Source organism: Macadamia integrifolia, chromosome 10, assembly GCF_013358625.1.
Source record: "Macadamia integrifolia cultivar HAES 741 chromosome 10, SCU_Mint_v3, whole genome shotgun sequence".
NCBI classification, from domain to species: domain Eukaryota; kingdom Viridiplantae; phylum Streptophyta; class Magnoliopsida; order Proteales; family Proteaceae; genus Macadamia; species Macadamia integrifolia.
In genome coordinates, this window is record NC_056566.1 from 22,172,187 (window position 1) to 22,193,395 (window position 21,209).

The following is a 21,209-nucleotide window of genomic DNA, read 5'->3' on the forward strand; positions in this document are numbered from 1 at the left end:
GCGATACAAATCCTAGGTCATCTCTTTCGAGGCTTGGTTCTGTTGTGAAGAAACTCAACCCAGAATCAGATCTGAATTTACCATCGCCAGATCCAGTTGCAGGTGCTTCCCACGTCACTCCAGCCTGCTGATCTGAGCAGCCCCCTGGTGAGTTTGGTACGCCTTCTCCTTAGGAGTCTACACTTGAAGTCCCAAGATCAACCGACCAGATTTGAAGGAGTTCTCTGCGTTGAAGGCTTGCTGGCTGCCGCTTCTGAACTCCATTGTGAGGAAGAAGAAAGGTCTTTATTTTCAAAATATAACTTCTGCTTATTACAGATAAGTCCTTTCAAGTTTTAAGTTCGTTATTAAAGACATCCTCTCTTTCCTAGTTTGCAAAGTAACCCTTCATTCCTGGTTTTATTTCAATTTAACCCCACTACTATTTTAATTCCAGAATTGCTCCTCTCTCTGAAGCTAATTTTAAGTCGTTAGTCACTTATTTCAATCTATAAAGCTCCTAAATCATATCAGAAATTACATTTATTGCCCCTGGTTTGCCTAAAATGAACTATTTGGTTCTTTAGTGGGCTCTAAGCGATCCGACTCTCTCGGATCCGCATCACTATTCTCACCCGTGGGTCTCTTATCCACAACTATCTCAGCTATTGAAGGAATTCTTTCTCAGAATTTTGTTGCAAACAAAGCTGCAAATTTCATTAATAATCAGTAGTGTATTGTGTTATGGCAATGGCTCTTTATATATTAGAGGTTAAAGGACTCAAATACATAGAACCAAAATAGGAGATAAACTGAAATAGAAACTTATTTAGACACAAAACTACCTAATATCAATAACTTGCTCACTAAGAAAATAATAAATGACATAACTAGACTCTTCTAAAGTCCAACTTGACACTCCAACCTGTAATTGACTAAGCCAAACCACAAAAGACAAAAATACAGCAAAGCAAGGATCGTAGGAGAGGAAAGGGCCTTAGGAAAGGCTGCTGCTGAGATGGTTCAATGGCTGCTTGGATGGGCTTCTAGAAGACAATAATGATAAAACAAATTTGCAATAAATAGCTGGTTCGAATGGCCAAAACAGGGTTGACTCTAAGCTGCAAAACTGAACGAGAGTATGACCCAAAACTGGGCCAGCTTGGGCTGGCTTGACAGCCCTAAGGCTGGGCTGCTTTCTTCCTCCTCGAGAATGTAAACCAGCATGGGTACATCAGGTCCCTAATGTAGATCGCAGGAACAAGGCCAAAACCTGTCCAGACCGGTTGTGGGATTCAACTGCTGTGAGAGACAGCCTGGTCAGGTGTGGCCTGGTACTTAATTGGATAAAAGCCCAATAAAGGACCTAAGGACAGCTTGCATGGAAATGATCTTTGGAGATGATTTTTTCAGATTTTCCTTCCCTATTGACTTGCTGATTTGAAGGAGGAATGGAGGATTGACCCCAGATTTCACGGGATTAGTGCCAGCTGTATGAAGATGGACTGTTGCCTTCCAAGAAGTTATCAACGACAATAAGGAAGGATATTTTCCAAATTTCGTGGGCCCATGGCCATATGGAGCTTGGAGCCAGCTTGCGAGTGAAGGGGAATAGTAATTATTTACGTCTTTATGTACTTACTATTTTTTTCTTTCCATTTTATTGTAATAGCTATTAATTATATTTAGTTTCTAATTCCATTTATTTTATTGGAAGTGTATCTGGAAGATATATTTCTCCCATGCATGGGGAGTAGGTTGTAATTGATTTTCCTTTATTATAAATAAGAGAGAAGGGCACAACTATAGCCACAACTGAAGTTTGATAAAAAAAAAAAATGGCTTTATGCTGTAGCTTTGAGAGCTGTGAGATGCAGTGACGGTGAGATGCCGTGGGTGAGGGGCCTAGGACTGGGATAGTCCCCCATTTCCCTTCCCTATCCCTTATCCCCTTCTTCTCTTTTAATTTTCTGTTGAAGACTGTTTGAAGTAGTATTTCTATTGTTGGACATCAGTGTAACAATCCTACTGTTGTTAGATTTTTGTTTGAACTAACCTCTTCATTACCTCCCTATTTGAGATCTTAGACTGTATATGTATGTTGCCGCAAGCTTAGTGCTAAACAGGATGGGAAACCATACTACTTGACAGATTTTCTGCCAAGGCATCAACAAGATTCATAAAATAAGTTGCAATAGAGCATAAAAATAGCTGACCACCATGACATCTTGAATGGTGCTCTAAATAGAAGCTTCATGCAAATAGGCTACAACCAATGATTTAGGTGACTGATGGAGGACAACTAGTTGGACCCTTTTCTCTTGTCAAGATTGGGGCCTCTAGAAATCCTATGGTTAAAGAATGCATAGGGGTTTAGCTTATGATTGAGGAAGTGGAAAATGAACTTTGTGCTCAAAGGGCTAGTGGCAATTAATAAAGTTTATTTTTAATTAGTCAAAACTTTATTGAAAATTGAGACAAAGTATAACTGTTAAAAGAAACATCCAATCACAGATTGGTTGATTGCATCATAGTAATACAAGGGAAAGACGTAAGTACATACAGCCTCAATGCAGAAACACCACAGCTCACAAAGGAACACCATCTCCAAAACATATTCTCTGTCAAAGAACTCCTTGCTTTGCCAAGTCATCATCTGTGTGACAGTATTAAGCCTAATAAACCAGCAATACCACAATGAAGAAGGAGAAGGAGAGAGAAGTCAATGGAAGAGGGAGAAGAATTCTGCAGTTTGAGGAGAAGCAGAATCGGTGAGTGCTACTGCCCACCTATTGTCCAATATATATAGAACGAATTAGACTTACACATGAAAGAGGAAACATAATATATCTGGATGACTTGAGTAAAACCAAAACCCACAAGCACAAGCTATTGGTTTAGCTTGTTAATGTCCCATATGGACCCCCACGGTACATATGGTCATCTATCCCTTATTACATTTTTTTTTTGGATGAATAAATAATTCATTACCAAGAGAAGAAAGAATATACAAGGGGGGAAAGAGGGGGAGGGAAGGCTTAAGCCTACAAGGAGAAGCCAACCCAAGGGGAGCAAAATTAGGCAAAATCTACAAAACCCACAAAAGGGAGGGGAGGGGAGGGGAGGGGAGGGGAAGGGGGGAACAATCCACCAAGGGATTAACAAACCAAGGGACTAACTATGGGAGACAGCCATTGGGGGGAGGGGGAGATGAAAGATGAAGAAAGACCCCAGGAGACAACAATGAGCCTGTTCCTTAGGGTGTCATGAATCGGGTGGTGGCTAAGAGATCTAACCTTGTAGGAAACATCAAAGTAGATGGCCTTCCAAATCCCTTCTAAGGAATGGGAGTTGGTAGTTCATCTACAAAGATTTCTTTCCATCCAAAGGTGATTGATGGTGGCACAAAATGCAAGTTTCCCAACAGTATTGCATATGGTGGAGCCATTATAGGTCATGTCTACCCAGATCCATTCACAGGGAAGGGGAAGGATGGGACAGGTGGAGGGCCAACAAGGACGGAGAACCTTTTTCCAGATGGAGGCGAAGAAAGGGAAAGAGAAGAAAAGATGGTTAACATCTTCAGAGCTATGCCAACACAGACAACAAGAGGAGGGGACCTAGATGTGACGGTAGTTTAGTAAAGACTGAGTTAGGAGACAATAGGAGAGAGCTCGCCAGGCGGTGAAGCTATAGCGAGGAATGTTACCTTTGAACTAGATGAGATTTCGCCAAGGCGAAAGAGGGTCTTTGGAACGGGTAAAATCTAGGCTGAAGTAGAGGAAAAGCGACCCAAAGGGGAAGGAAGCCACTTGATGGAATCATGTAATCCTCGGTGTCCAGGGGGATGGGGGGAGGGTGGACTAGAGGTCCGGCAAAGGGGGAGAGAGAGGGAGGAGCCTAGCCACTAGTCACGAGGATGGAGGCAACCGTGGCAGAACGAGTCAAACAAATTGAGGAAATGATTCTCGGGTAGACAAGGGGGAGGAGAATGCCCCGGGGTGCCAAGGGTCGAGCCAGAGCAAGGTGGAATGACCATTGCCAATGGAGCAGGAGATAGTAGGGAGAGCAAGGGGCCTGGCATTAAGAATACATCTCCAGATCCAGGAGCCATCAGCAGAGAGGGAGGCAGTCCAAAGAGAATCTCTTTTGAGGGGGACCGAGTAGACCCATGAGACCCAGATACTCTTTTGCTTGGAGATGATTTTCCAGATAAGCTTAAGGATAGCAGCCGAGTTGATATCCTTGATTTTGCGAAGACCTAGACCTCCTTCAAATTTGGGATGGCAGACTTTGGACAAGCTTATGGGGTGGAGGAATCTAGTGGTCTCATTCCCTTTCCAAAGGAAGGCGCAAAGGAGAGAATCAATGGCTTTAGAGGTGAAAGAAGGGAGGAGGAAGATGCTCGACCAATAAAGGTAAGGGGATTGGAGGACATACTTGATGAGAACAAGGAGACCCGCATAGGAGAGGAGCTTGCCTTTCCAAAGGTGAAGTCTTTTTCTGATAAAATCAAGAATGGTTGAGTAGTAGTGGGGAGATAAGAGAGAGGGGATGAGGGGGAGACCCAGATATTTGGCGGGAAGGGTACCCGGGGCAAACCCAGAGATGGCAAGCAGGTGGGCTCGACGGGTGTCCGAGACTCCTGAAAGGAAGAGGTTGGATTTGAGGAGGTTAATCTTCAAGCCAGAGAGGGACTTGAATGCTCGAAGGGAGGTCATGATATTAGAAATGGAGACTGGATCAGCTTTGGAGAAGATCATGAGATCGTCTGCAAAAGCTAGGTGGGTAAGCATAAGGGCTTTGCACTTGGAGATGGGGGAGAAAAGGTGATGCTCCGTGGAGGATTGAATAGAGCGGGATAGGACTTCCATGGTCAGGCAAAAGAGGAACGGGGAGAGGGGACATCCCTGATGGATGCCAACCGTAGAGGAGAAGTACCTAGCGAGACTCCCATTGAGGAGGATAGAGAACTGGGGGTGGAAATGCAGGATTGGATCTAGCGAACAAAGGAGGGGGGAAGGACTTTTGAAGGAGGACAGAAGAGATGAAATCCCAACGGATCAAGTCAAACGCCTTATAGATGTCAATTTTCATAAGGGCCACAGGAGAATGGGATTTGCGATTGAAACCTCTGACGATGTCATGGCAAGGGATGATATTGTCCGAAATACTTCTACCAACAATGAAGGTAGACTGATTAGGACTGACAGAAGAGTCGATTACCTTTTGAATCCTATTGGCTAGGATCTTAGCAATAAACTTGTAAAGAAGATTGCAAATGGATATGGGTCTGAAGTCCGTCATGCTTTGCGCTCCGTCCTTTTTGGGGATTTGGCAAAGGAAGGAGTGGTTAATGCCAGAGATTTGGGAGGGGTTGAGGAAGAAGCTACGGATGGCAAAGATGAGGTCATCCCGAATGATGTGCCAACAAGTAGAGAAGAATCCCATACTAATACCATCAGGGCCCGGATCCTAGTTGGACTTGTGATGGAGAACAACAAAGAGGATCTCCTCGTCCGAGGGAATGGCTTGAAGGGATGGTAGAAGATGGTCAGGGATGAATTTGTTGAGGGAGTTGGGGGGAGGGTCGAGGAAGAGGTGGATGGAGGGTGGAAGAGATCATCAAAGTAGGAGACAACTTCGGCTTTGATGTCATTGGGGGAGGTGAGATCCAAACCAGAGTGAGAGGTAAGCTTAAGAATGGAGTTGGCATTGGTACAGGCTTTGAGGGAGCGGTGGAAGTAAGCCGTGTTAGAATCACTAAGCTCAAGCCACTTAATCCTGGATTTCTAGCGGAGGAAGGATTCTTCTTGAGCAAGGCAGGAGGAGAGATCTAGGGTTGCCAACTTTTCTTCTTGAGCAAGAGGGGTTGAGAGGGTCAAGACAAAGCCTGGACTGGATAAGCTTATCTTGGCAGAGAAGAACTTGATCAGAGATGTTACCAAAGGTGGCCAAGTTCCAAGCTTTGAGGGCCACTTTAACATTTTTGAGCTTTTTGGCAAAAGTAATGAGAGGGGAGGAGACAAGCGTGGGGGTGGCCCAGGTATCACTAACCAAGAGAAGGAAACCCTCATGGAAGGACCACATGTCAAAAAATTTGAAGGGTTTGGGGCCAAAGGGGATGTGTGGCTGGACGAAGAAGGAGATGGGGGAGTGATCGGAAATGCTAGGGAGATCGAAACTGGCGTGGGAGGCGGGGAAAGAATATTAACAAGGAGACGGTCAAGTTTACAAGCCACCCGGTCATGACCACTGCGACGATTATGCCAAGTGAATTTCGAATCGGACCATTTAAGGTCATCCATCTTAATATCGTTAATGCAATTATTGAAGGAATCCGAAGAGAGGGCATCGATGGGCATACCACCAAGCTTCTCATGGGACCTAACCACATTAAAATCCCCACCAATGCCAGGGGAGGGAGGAGTAGGTGGTGGAGAAAGAGAGGAGGTCAGACTACAAAGGGAGTCTATCAAGGGCCCGATTAAGAGCATCGATAGCGGAAAAGGAGAGGGTAGAGCCTGAGGGTTAGGAGAAGGAGAAATGGATGACTTGGGATGAAGAGGCAAGTAGGGAAATGTGAATGTGGAGAGCATTCCACAAGATCCAGATGCGAGCATTGAGGGAATAGGCATAATTGGAAATAAAGGCCCATGAGGGGGCAATAGAAGCAACAATACGAGGGGCGTTAGGTTCATGAACTCTGGTTTCAAGGAGGCAACAAATGACAACTTTGGAAGATTTGATACGAGAGTGGATGGAAGCTTGTTTGGCAGAGGAATTAAGGCCTCTGACATTCCAAATAGTCCAAGGCCAAGACTCAATAGAGCCGAGGGGCAGGTTTGGACGTAGTCCGGTGGGAGTACTCTCGTAGAGGGGAGGGCAAGGGGGTGGTGGTGAGCTTGGGTTTAGCGAGACCCGTAGAGCGATGGAGGGTAGACATGGTCTTTTTCTTGATGCCAACAATTAGGGTTTTGGATGGAACAGGGGGGTCGGATGGTGTAGGGTGGTAGGGGATGTTGTTGCCAAAAAAAAAGGTTCCCAGGAGGGGAGGGGTGGTGTAAGGTGGTAGGGGAAGTCTTAGCCAAACAAGCAAGGTTCCCAAGAGGGGAAATGTCAATATGGGAGGAGCCCAACTGATGTGTAATAGGATTCCCAATGGGGGAAACACAATCATGAACAGTAGTGACCTGCGGGTGGGGAGCACCCGAGTCATCAGTAGTGGACGCCTTCGAAGGGGAGATGCTTGGAGGTAGGGCCCAAAGGTGGTAGTAGCAGCATTTGGGGTAGAAATCATCGAAGGGGAGGTGTGACGGTCGGTGATGACGGCTTCTAAGGCGTGGTGAGGCGAGGGGGCACTTGAGAGGATTGCCAATGGAGGAACATGCAAGGTAGCAGGACCAATGGAGGTAACGTTGGAAGAGGCAATGATACCCCTAGTGGAAAAAGTCAAGGTAGCAGCAGGAGCATCAACCGGAGGAAGAGGAGGGTGAGAGCAGACGTAAGCAAGAGTAAGGGCAACAAAATTGCAGGCGATGGCGTGATTAACTTGCAGAGAATTCATTGGTGAATCGATGATGGCGCCTTCCAAGGCGGCAGAACAGACAGGCAGCGAGGCCGACGAGATAGGCCTAAGGAGCCTCGAACCAACGAGAGGGGCAGGGGGTTCGAAGGAGTGACACATGCGGTGGAATGGGGTGGTAGAGAGTAACTCTCGCAAGGGAGAAACGGGTGAAGAAGATGTCGGTTGAGAGTGGCGGGTAAGATCCAACAATGGTGGAGTTGGGTTTAGTATGGTTGAAGGAGTTGGAGGAGGGTTTGGGTAAGGGTTAGGGTCAGAAGAAGTCCTAAACGGGTGGGTCGGGACATATAAGTTAGTTGGATATAGGGGGTGGTCAATGGGGAATTGAGAGAATTTAGAAAGTTCGACTAGGATAAAAGGTTTGAGGGTAAAGAAGGGTGGTTCAAGGCTGGTTGGTTTAGAAGGGAGAGATAAAGAGAAGATTGTGGAATGTTCGTAGAAAATGACACAAAAGAGAGAGAGAGAGGTAGGGGAGGAGAGGAGGGAAGTCAGAGGTAGCTGGGACAGAAGGAAGGGTGGTAGGCTCAGGGTACGAGGTATCAGGAGAGGGGGAGGCGATAGGAGGGACAAAAGGTTAAGACAAAGTATCAGGCATCAGGGGTCCATCGGGGCAAGCAAGGACAAAGAATATGTTATTATCTAGTGGATCAACCAACAGACCAGCAGTAGCAAGTTCTTGGGTAGAGACGCCGGAAATGGCGACTGCAGGCGATAGCAGACGGCTACGATTCTTCCTGGAGCAGTTTCTCCGAGAGATAGGAGCCCGAAAATGGTTTCCAGGCTTAGATGCTTCCATGGATGAGCATGCAGCTACGATTTGGAGGTCCGTCGAGCATGGGATTTCTGAATTTTCCAGCAAGGATTCCGATATTGGTGGAATTATTGTGGTATTTTTTCTGCAAGTCACTATGGAGTGACCGAAACTTTTGCAAGATGCGCACATAGGGGGAATCCAGTCGTATTGTATTTCTTGTTCAAATGAATGATCGTCTCCTTCTAGAACAGTAACAATGGAGGGAAGGATGTCACACCCTACCTTAATTATGGCACAGGTATGCCGGCACTGGATACCTCACCGCATCCAGTCAGTCTGTTTTCCCCAGGACCCTACTCTAGGATTGTTCACAACACCACAATTAAACAACTAAAGATCAGAGTCACAACAAATATCATAAAATCAGATATAAAGTCCATTTCCATCCAGTGCATCTATGTGATACCATATGTACAATAAATCACGGTATCATATATTATTGTAATCCATATCTTACAATTATCCCATTATAACGAAATATTAACGCAAAAATATTTTCTTCCTGTGTCATGTCATCAACCTGGATCATCAAAAACTGATCACCACAATTACATATATGTACACAAAAGAATGGTCAGTTACATCTACTCAGAATTGCTGTCTTCCATAAACACAATCATCACACTCACACTCAGGTCCATGGCTGTAATCTTCATCCTGGATATATGCCAACTGATCCATGGCCATAATCTCATACTTTGTACTGGTAATCGGCATGTGACTGCTCTCATCATCTAAAGATCAAAGTAAAAAGGGGGTGAGCACTGGAAATGCTCTGTGAGGGGTGGGATAGGCAAACACACACAAACATATGATGCAATGCATGCTTTACTTAGAGAGATGATGCTCATGATTCCATTTATTTAACTATAGAGATCCCTAGTCCATTACTAAGTCTCATCTGCTAAGGGTATAGTGCTACGCTACGTAGGTTGCCTACCCTGTACATTGGGCTTCAGGAATACAAACTCGTTGCAGGCAAGAGCTAGCCAGTCCTGGTCAGAGCCTCAGTCCCTCGGCTAACCCCTAATTAGTAACCCCGTATAATATATATATATATCCACCAGGCATACAATACGTCGTATCCTGTCTCACATCCATCTCTGGTACAGTACGTTGTACCACACAAAGTGCACTGCTGATCAGGCAGTCACATAAGCTGGGATTAGTCCGCACCTACGGACAAGGGGTGTAGCACTTAGGGTAGTGATACCTAGCCTAGCATACTACATGATGCGCATCCGTTCATCCAATTCACACATACAAACATGGGCACCTGCATATGTCCCATCTTACCTATCTTACCTTTCACATTTCATGTCCATCAATTTCACCATAATAGAGATCATAAAGTAAAAGAATATGCACATCCACAAACAATTGATGCATGAACAACAATAAGAAACACTCTAAAAGAAAGGGTTCGGGGGCACCCACTCACTTTGGTTACTCTGAAACTGATAACTTCCCTTCTGGTACTGAACAAGCTCCCACAGTGCTATTTAAATTTCCTAAAACCAGAAATATATACATACATGGCATTAAAATCAATTTGAAATCCTTTATCCCTAATAGGGTCATCTATAATCTCCTCTATAAGTTCTATACGTCCTTTTTTAGTCTAACAAGTCCCAATTAAATTCTGGGAGCAAACTGGTCTCTGGAAGTCTAACCGGCTAGAGACTCTGGTACCAACTGGCCGGCCTGTGGTCTCCCACCGGTTGTCCTTTTTCTGCAGAATTCAACTGAAATCAAAGCCTATATTAGGCCCATACATATCTGTTTTAAGGCCCCATTCACATAATAGCAGTACATTACCTTGATTCAAGCCCTCTATTAGTCCATTCATCATTTCCATTTTTAATTTCTTAAATTATACATGTAATTTCAGCAGAAATTTCAGATTTTTCCCAAATTGAACCATGTTCTCAGTTTCTCACACAAAGTCATGAATTAAAGGTGGGATTTCAGCATCCAACCTCCAATTTGATGATCACTGATCAGTTCCCAAATTGAACATGCATGCATAGAATCCATCCCCAAATTTCCTTTGCATGTATCTCAAACCATAAAACAGTAAAATCAAGATGGGATTTCACCTTAATTTCACGTAATTGCTCTGTTTTAAGAAATTAAACAGGAACCTCAGTCTTCCAATCCCATTCGGCTATGATTAGTGAACAGACCCTTTTCAGATTTAATCTTTCTTTCCATATTCAGTAAAGAAGCAAAACTCCATGTTCATATGCCTTGCTGAATTTCAGATTTTCACATTCATCTCCCTATTTAGCCAAATCGGCCAACTCAAACCACCAATTTCATAAATTTTCTTTCCATTACATGTTCATACTAAGTTAAATTTCTTACTTGGTTGCAGAAATCTCCAATTGCTGCCTCAAGAAACTGATTTCTCTCTTGATTTCTCCTTCTTTCTTTTCTCTTTCTCCTCTTCTTTTCCTTCTTCTTTCTCCTTTCTTTCTCTTGCTGTACATGTGAGAAAACGAGTGTGCTAAGGGTCGGTGGAGCACTATTTATAGTCTTATCTCTCTTATATATATATTAAGGTTCAAGGTATCGGGTTTCGACCCTTGGGGAGACCAAAATTTCGGTCGAAACTTGGGAAATTTTCTTGGTTGAGTGGAAACTTTGGTTTCAACCCCCAAGATGTGTTTTTTTTTTTTTTTGCTGATTTTTTGTGTACGCAAGACATTTCTAACACATTCACATAATTAGTTTCATGGAAAAAACAACTAAAGTTATACTTGTGGGGTGAACCAAAGTTTGGTAATGTACATTGGGTCGTTGACTGAAAGTCTGAAACTATACTACATAAGTACATACTCTACATTATATGTAGTCTACAATCTACATAAGTACATAATATATAATGCAAAGGATCCAAAATAAATAATAATATTATATAATTGTGAGTTATCTCTCAACACTCAACACTTAACACTCAACTCTTAAAAGTCAATTCCAAGTAGAGTGTCTTGGCAGTTCTAGTCCACAAGCTGCATACTATTGCAGATGTCCTAGCCGCTCTTTTGAATGCACCACATATGAGTCCCATGACATGTTTTGGGCCCAATTGTTTTGGTACTTCATCACTGCCCATCTTTAAGATGCATCATCAACATTAGCTAGGTATCCCAGCCTAGGGAATGGCTCAATCATAGTGACAAGATGCTGATGTGGCACACAAGGTTGGATGGATACCCAAAGATACTGTCGACAAAAGATGACCCACTACCTAAACTACCCTCCTGTCCAAATGAAGTAGAAGATCCACCATACTATCCATACCCACCTCTATATCCAATGTACCGGTTGTTTCGAAGGATGGCATACAAGGTTTGCAGAAGATGAGATTTACCTTTTTTGTCCCAGCTCCCTTCCTTAGGTAGATTTGCTATGAATGTGCAACATCCAAGCTTAAAATGAAGATTAGATGGCGCAAGGGTAAAATTCGGAGTGTTTCCCAAGTTTCCCACTTTATAGAGAAGAAATAGGGGGAGAGGGTAAATTTTGATATAAGAAGGCTTGGCTTCCCATTTAAGAAGGTTTTATAACGGTTGACCCATTGATCCACTTGAAAATTCACAAATTTCGAGGAAAATTCTCACATTTCGACCGAAATGTGAGAATTTTGGTCGATACTGGTCGAAACAAGTGACTTTTAAAAGTTACATGGTATTTGGTATCGGAGTCCTGGGATACCGTCGAAATGTGGGAAATTTCGACGGTATCGGTGGAAACCTTGAATTATGCCTTTGTCCAGAGTTTGGTGATACCTAGTATTTTAGTACTTATGCATATTTAATTTTACATACTTTAACTTTGATTCATATACCTCTTATGTATATTATGTATATTATTATTTTATTTATTTTATCATAAAAGGCTCAAAGAAAGTAGGCCCTCATGCTAAATTATAAGTGTGGGACCCACAATAGTCAAAGATGACTATTCTGCCCAACTAACGGGCCAGCTTGTCTTGCCCAGGGCTCTCTAGCCGGTTGAGCTAGATTTGTTCCCCCCTTGGGTCTTCTGCTTTCCCTATCATTTCTAACCCCTTTTAAAGGTTAATAATTACCTGTTGGCCCACTTTTCTTGCTGACTCTTCCAACATTGTTGGAAGAAGGCACAGGTACATGTTGGATCATTCTTCCCTTCTTGGCATTCTACTGGTGCCAGCCATGTTAATGTTGACCTTTCCTGCCTGGTACTCTTGCCTGTTCACAGTTAATCTAAAGAGGTGAGATTAGGGTGTTACAAATGATCCCTTCAGCCGAGACCTCAATGCAAATGCGGGCGGAGGAGAGTCGATCCATGGTTTTTGTTCTTATGTCTGAGTAAAGAGGCTTACCGATGATGGACCCAACTATGCTCAATCCCTTAACACACCAAAAGTGGACGGGTAGGTTGGGAAGGGATACCCAGAGGGGGATGGTCTTAGGTTCAGAGCTATGGAGGGAGGTACGAGCATCCTATTGCCGCAAGAACATGGGTTTCTTGCCCACGAACCAGGGGCCTCCATCTAAAGCTACGGATTTGTCTTCGGAGGACGAGAAATTGAAAACAAAGATACTGTTATCGAGCATGTAGACAAATAGAGGGCACAAGGGCCTCCATTACTTAAGAACAGAGGTTTTGACAACCGCAAACGGTGGTCAGCTCCCTAAGAAGGAACCAACAACACAGAGTTGCTATTTGCTGATTTCAGAGTCATGAAGCCCAGGGGGCAGAGGCCAGCAGGGATAGAGTTCAGGGAGGAGGGGGGTGGTAGTGGAGAGTGTCCAGAGGTGGTTGGCTGAGAGAGGGAGGGAGAGGGAGAAGAGGATACAACAAAAGACCAAGGGCAGTTTTCGGTAGGAGGGAAGGGACAGCAGAGGAGGGCGGTGCAGGCTGGTTAGGAGCTCCGTCAGCTGAAGCTGCCAGAGGGGAGGGGGAGAGCATGGGATCAGGTCATCGTCGAGGAGGGTCAGCGTCGGGGGAGGTAAAGTTTTTCGCTGCTAGGCCATTTTTCTCTCTAACAAAAGTGAAAATCAAGTTGTCCCCTTACAACATTAATTGGTAGACTTTAACATTCCCCCTCAAGCTAGCGGATACAGATCACCCAAACTCAGCTTTAAACCACTTTTCCGGAAGGTAGGCCTAGATGGAGGCTTGGTAAACATGTCCCCAAGTTGATTAGTAGGAAACAAAAGGTGTAACGATTAACTTCTTCATGACAACATGCCGTACAATATGACAATCAACCTTGATGTGCTTCATCCTCATGGAACATAGGGTTGCTGGTGATGTAAATGGCAGCTTGGTTATCACAATACATCTTCCTAGGATGGGGAAGGAGAGAACACAACCGCATTAACTTAGTAGCGGTGTAGGCCTTGGCACTATACTTAGCTTCAACATTATATCTAGCCGCAATGGTCTACTTCTTGCTACTCCATGACTAGATTACCAACAACAAACGTGCAAAATCTTATAGTAGAATATCCTGCTAGAGCAATATTCTGATGAGGCCAATAAATGAGCCCCTTTCCTGCAGCCCCCTTTAGATACCTCAAAATCCAGCAAGCTGCCTCCCAGTGGATCTTTTTAGGTGATGCAGATAGGTGCTGGGTTAATTAGGGACTTAATATAATTTGTGTCCTTTTATTTTAATTATTTCCCTTATTTAGAGTCGAAACAAGTAGGATTGCATCATCCAAAGTCTGTTTCAGTTTGAGTCTAAGATAGAGTCAAAGTCTATTTCAGTTTCAAGATAGGATTAGGTTTAGGAGTTGCTTTCCCTTTAAATACTTGGCTGTACCCAACGATTGATGTTGAATTCTGAAATTGAATGAATAGTTTTGAGTTGATACCTGGCTGCCAAGAGCTGCGAATCCTTCTCCCTCTCTTTTGATCTTCCCCCTACCTCGTCTCAGATTGTTAAATCCCTTCAGAGTTATAGGCTCCAACGTGATACCGGCTAGCCCCCCCCCCCTGCAAACCCCCCTAACTTTTGTAATATTACAACTCACCATATTTGAGTGAAATGCCCAAAGTACCCTTTGTCGACCTCCATTCTAGTCAATAGGCTCTTATGCATGCTACTACCAAATTACCATTTCAAGGTACCCTTAAATATTTTTTTTTCCTGTAAATTACCTATTTTACGCTCATATAGTTAACAAATTTACAGCTTGGGTATTATAGTCTCTCCCCCTTCCTCTTCTCTCTAGCTCTTGAAGTTCTTTCCAGATCCATCCAGTCCTCCACTGACCTTCTCCTGATCTCCCCCCTCCCCAAACGTAAATCTCTCAATCTCACCCATTTAGCCTTTGCAGATGATCTCATATTCTCATGATTTTCTCCAAAGCTGATTCACTCTCCATTCAGTCCATCCTCTCATCTTTTTGAAGATCTCTTAGTGCTCCGCATCAACCTTCTCAATTCTCATCTCTTCCTTGCTGGGGTGTTTGAGGCTAAAAAAGCATCTCTCTTAGATCTCTCAAGTTTCTCCCTTGGATTCCTTCCTGTCAAAATACATTGGCCTTCCACTTATCTCAGCTTGGCTAACTTTTTACCACTACTCTCTTATGATTGATCTTATTCATAAGCAGCTCCAACTCTGAAAGGAAAACTTCTTTCTAATGTGGGTTGTCTAGAGCTCATCCAATCCATCCTCCAAACTTGCTACATCTATTGGTCGGGGATCTTCAAAATCCCCAAGTCTACCATCATTGAGACCGTCATGTGTTCCTTCCTTTTGAAAGGCATTGACTCTTTTAGGTTCCTTCCTTCATCCAATGAAACGGTTTATCTCCCTAAGAGTAAAGGGGGGCTTAGCTTGTGTCAAATAAAAAATGTTAACTCCGCTAGCATCCTCGAACTCATTTGAAAGCTGGCTTCAAATTACAAAAACATTTGGGTCATTAGTTTTTTTTTTTGGATGAATAAATATATGTAAACCCAAGAGAGAAAATATACAAGGGGGAAGAGAGGGGGGGAGAGGCACTAGGCCAACCAAGGGAATAAAACCCAATAAAAAATGGGGGGCTACAGCTAATGGGAACAATCCCCCAGGAGGGAGGGAGAATGGAAGAAGGGAGATTCCAGGAAGCAACAATAAGCCTGTTCCTTGGAGAGTCAGAGATCGAGCGGTGTGGGAGTAGCAATTTTGATAGTGATCTCGAAGAGGATGGCTAATGTAAGGTTAGAATCACAAGTGATCCTAATTCCAGGCAAGATCTCAAATCTGGCTGAATAGGGAGAAATTGAGAACTCACAAACTGTGGCTCAGATGGAGCTGAAACTTGCAGTCGATGAAGGTCCTATATAGGTTAATCTACAATCCCTCAAAAGATGAGACAATTCCGATTGTTGAATTGAGAGAGAAGTTGCTGGCATGAATTAGGAAACTTTCTGGAGTTCTGCAGTAACAACAGCTACAAGTCTTCAACTGGTCTTTGGATGGAACTTCTGAACTTCAACAAGATTGATCACTCACTCTCTCACAGCAAGCAAATAAAAGAAAAAGAAAAAGAAAAAGAAAAAGAAAAGAAAGAGAATTTGATGGAGGGGTTGAGAAGGGGGAAGAAGAACTAGTGAATGGGCATCTCACCCCTTAGGTTTTGTGCATCTCGCCCTATCAGGTAATAGCTATCTCAGCCATGAGTAAACACTCAAATTTATAAACTTCAATCATTTTTTTCCATTATGATCAATGGGCTTTAAATAGCCTTACAAAACTTGGACACAAAGAAATAACAGAAAAAGGAAACTAATGGACTGAAATAAGACTTTCTAATTGGTGTATAACTTGCTAACCAAGCTTATCAAAATTAGAAAGCAAGTGAACATAAATAGGAAACTAGCTTAAATCACAAAAATAGAAACTTCTTTGACAAACAAAATAGGAAACAAACTAGCTCACTAAGAAAATAGAAACTAACTAAAGTAAACTAAATAAGAAACTAAAAAATAAATACTAATATCTAATATCCTAACAAGTGCTGGCAACATCTTTACCAAGCCAGCTATCAATATTGGACCCCAAGGCACTGTTCACGGGAACAGTACCTACGTGAACAGTAACAACAGGTTGGTTGATCCGATTAGAGAAAAATAAGGCTGGTTCGATGTGAAACTGAACCAGATCTGAACCAGAATTGGACCGGCATTGAATTCTCCTTTTGACAACTCGATCTACATCAACTTTCCCCCTCTTAAAAAAAAATCGTCCTCGAATTTTGTATAGCGTAAGGAAGAAACCCACATGGTGTATGTCCATCAACAACCCATAGAAAAATTCAGGCAGCTCCTTGATCATATGGATGTAGTCGTATAGGAACGGTTGATGCTCTTTAAGGTACTTCAAGAGGATGATGAACTCCATATGTTCCACTTCAATGTCTACGGAGTTGTCCATGGGGTCATCTTCTAGCACATTCTCTACATGCTCTTCTTCAAACATAGGCTCTTCGAGTCCCTTGTCCTTGTCGTCACAGTCTCTTCAACGATGTCGTCAACGATTACTTTAATCTCATTCCCTTTAGGATCTTCCTCTTGGCTGTTCAGAAGCATTACAGTTGTTGGAATTTCTTCAATACTAACCTCAACTTTTGACTCTGGTTCATTGGTTGGAGGTGCCTTCTCTTGTTGCTCCTTTGAAATGCGTTGCACAATAGAGGCCGATAATTCCTTCATGCTTTTGTCAACTGTTGGTGGCTTTTGGAAATTTGGTGGGAGGAAGTACAGTCTTAGTACATGCTTAGATAAGTACATGCCTGCCAACTCATACTCCATCTCCTCTCAAGTTCTAGGCTCACATTCTTGAGCTTGAAGTCGCCTCTCATGGACTCTCCATTTGATTCGATCATAATCACTCATTTGGAAGCAAGCATATTGAAGTTGTTGTGTCTCTGTCAGGTTGTAGGAATCAAAGTAGATCTTCAATATGCTTGCTCCCAAATCCTTCCTCATCCACCGCCTTATCCCTGTCAATCCTTCTTGCTGTCCTTACCCCTTGGGTGTAGAAGACATTCCCCACCTTTTCTTCTCCTGCCCCTTCTCCTCCCTTGTTTGGAAAACTATCCTTTCCAAATGTTGGCCGACTTCAAGATCTATTCTCCCATTTGTCAGGGAATGTATTTGGATTGACATGACATTCTCGAGCCCTTCCATTTGTGACACCGTTGGTAAATTGGATTTTTGTGCAACTATTAACCATCTTTGGATGGAACATAACATTCGTAGATGGACCTGTTAGAATATTTGTATTAGGGGTACATTAGGAACTATGTTATGTTAAGTTGTCCTTCTATGTAATTTCTTTATTTCCTTTATTTCTCTTTTACCTCCCTTAGGGAGGGATATGTAATTCCCAAAAACATTATTTGAATCTAATATGGGTGAGATGAGCAAAGGAGCTCATTCATGTTTCTCTCTCATTTTCTTCTCTTCTCCCTACGTCTCTCTCTCATCTTCCTTACTCTCTTCTCTCTTCTTCCTTCATCTCTAACCCTAATCCTTATTTCTAACTTGGTATCAGAGTCATTGTACAAGGTTTGAGAGTCGATTAAGTCCTCTTGTTCTTGAGTCTCTCTTGGAACCCTAGAAAAAGAAAAATGTAACACCCCAAAATCTCACCTCTTTACATTGACTATGAACAAGCAAGAGTAACAGGCTAGAGAGGTCAATACTAGCTTGGTTGGCAGCAATGGAGTGCCAGGAAGGAAAGAATGACCAAACATGTACTTGTGCCTTCTGCCAACAGTGTTGGATAAAACACCAAGAAAAGTGGGCCAACAGGTACTTATTAACCTTTCACAAGGATTAGTAATAAAAAGGGACTAAACAGACTCTAAAAGAGCAAATTTGGCTCAACAAGCTGGAGAGTTCTGGAAATGATAGGCTGGCCTGTTGACTAGACAGAATGGTCAGGTTTGACCGAATGGGTCCCATTCTTAGAGTCTTGACATGTGGACCTATTTTTATGGGTCTAATGTGACTAAAAAGGATGAATAATAAAATAATGGATTTAAAAATTATAAAGAAAGATGGGTACCTATAAGTATTAATAATATAGTAATTGTTAGAGATGTGCCCACACTCCTGTAGTTGGTTTTGATAATAACAAACATATGAAGGTATTTCACAATTTGCCTTCAAGTATTGTTTTGTAGAGACTTCATATCAGAGATCGAATTTAATGAATGAAATAAAGAAATGAAGATTGAAGTCATCAAATGAAGTGCATCAACAATTTGGATCAATGCTTAAAGAAGGTATTAGAAGAATTCAAGCTTCAAGATGTCAAGCTCAAAGACATGGAATTGCAATAAAGAAGAATGGAAGAAGAAGTGCCAAGACTAGAAATCAAGAAAAATACTTTAAGGTTCAAGTGGAGAAGAAGACCTCTAGGATAGAATGGTTGTTTATATGTAATTTGTAAACTTACATATATACGTGCACGCACTTCATGCATTGCATAACATCATGTTAGAATGACCTTAGGACATACCTTGACCAAGTCTGAAAGTCCCTAAGTGGTTAGAAACATATTAGGAAAAATATGTTCCAGTGAAATTATGTGAAAACCATAATGACCTGACTCAAGGTCATTTTGGGTAACCTTATAGTTGGTATCAAGATATGAACCCCTCATGGAAGTTGTAGGAAATCGAGTCACGATTCCAACGCAATTGATTTCAGGTCAATCCTAGGTCGGGTAAAAAAGTTATGGTCAAAACACTGATGATTGGTTAGTATAAACAGAGACCAAGCGGCAACTGCCGGATCGAAGTGGCAATTGCCGCTTGATCTCTGTGATCTGTTTTCTATCAGAGAATGGCAACAGAGACCATCCGGAAACTTTCGGATGGAACCGGCAACTATCGGATTTAACCGGCAATTGAACCGGCTTGCCGGATCAATTTTGGATCGAATGAATTCCCCCCATGGCTATATTCTAAGTCTAATGGCTACTTTTGTTCAAATGGACTTGGAAGCGGCAACTGCCGGTTGAGAAAATTTCTATCCGTTAGACACAATTTCAAACTCCTCTCTTATCCCACTCAGTCTATAAATAGCCCACATTAATGAACAACAAAAGAACATTGATTACTACATATCCAAGTGCATTTATTGGGCATTAGAGTGAAGAGAAGGAAGTTATATGGTTAAGTTCTAGCCTTGTATTTGAGCATATCTTCAAAGAAGAACTCAACTCTCTCTACACAAGTCTTCTCCATTATTTAGCATTCTACAAGCATTGAGAAGACAACAAGGTGCATTCTTATATATCATTACATTTCATACATGCACCGCACGAGGTAACTCTAAACTTCTATTCCACTTTATCTCTATTTTACACTTGTCTAGACTGTACTTAGGCTAGTGTAGGGTACTCTTGTCGTAATAAGATTATAAAGGTGCTTCTCTACCTGTAAAGGAGATTTTAAAGTGCTTCTCTACCTGTAAAAGAGATTGTAAGGTGCCTCTCTACCTTAAAGTAGATTGTAAGGTGTCTCTCTACTTGTAAAGGGGATTGTACGGATACTCTTATCCTTAAAAGATTGTAAAGGTTTTCCTCCCTACCTACTGTACGGAAAGGGAAGAGCTAGTGGAATACCTTACAAATGAAACTTGTAGGGAGTGGAGTAGACTCGGATTGAGTCGAACCACTATAAACCTTGGTGTTGTGTGATTGTGTCTATTTTATTATTCTGCAGTTTTTAATTTACAATCACATTTGGGAACCATTAATCGAAAAGGTTTAAATTCACTAGCATAACCTATTCACCCCCCCTCTAGGTTATCTTTCAGTAATGTTGGTCATATGGTACTATATACGCACATATATATATTATAAGGTAGTGGGTATATTAAAATAAGTTAAATAAAGAAATTATGAAAATTAGAAGTTGTAATTTAATATGGGTATATAATGTATAAATCTGAAATTAGAAATCATACAGTATAAGTATTAAGGGTTTACTTGTACATATGTTATAACATATTATATAATATATTAGTTAGTGGGTCACTAAGGGGTTATGATAGTGGGCCACTGAGGGAGTTTGTGGGGCTATAAATTGCCTCCACCGACCATAATAGGCTCATTTATCATCTTCACAAGTTTTGGACAGCAAGAAGAAGAAAGAAGAGAGAAGAAGAAGAAGAAGAGAAGAGAAGAAGAGAAGAAGAGAAGGGAAGAGAAGGAAGTTCGGCTGGAGATTTCAGTCCTTAGGTCTTTGATAGAGGGTTCAGCTGCAAGGTAAGTTCATCTCTTACTCATGCTAATCTATAATAGTAAGTAATTTCAGAAAATGAAAAGGGTATAAACCGATTCTGTCTATGGGAAGAAAGTTCTAAAATTTCAGCAAGATCTTTGCCATTTGGAGTCTAAATTCTTGGATTCTTGAGGGATTGATGAAATGCATGAAGAGTGTATGAAAGAATTTCATAATTGGAGCCAAGACCATGGCCGATTGGAGACTATGATATGAGAATCCTTACTAAGCTCTTAAAACAGTAAAATCACATGAGAAAGAAATGAAATTTTAGTTCCATGTTACTGTTCTAAGGACTAAGAACACATGCAAGGAGAAATTGATGGAAGATTCATGCATCCATTCTCTAATTGAGGTGTGATCATCAAATTTAAGGACTTGGATACTGAAATCCCATTTTAATTTTACTGTTTAAGGGTTTTAAGACATGGATTTTTACTATTAATGATTCCAATGGTGCATGCAAATGATTGAAGTTTGATCCTTCACATGTAAAAGTAAGATTGATGATGAAATCTAAGCATGCAACCTTAGATTAGAGGTTAAT

General features: G+C 42.1%; 1 protein-coding gene across 4 annotated transcripts in view; it reads left to right on the forward strand.

The window, feature by feature from the left end:
• The window catches only part of LOC122091379, an 83,286-nt gene that overhangs the window by 35,977 nt on the left and 26,100 nt on the right, over positions 1 to 21,209 (forward strand). The window lies entirely within an intron of this gene.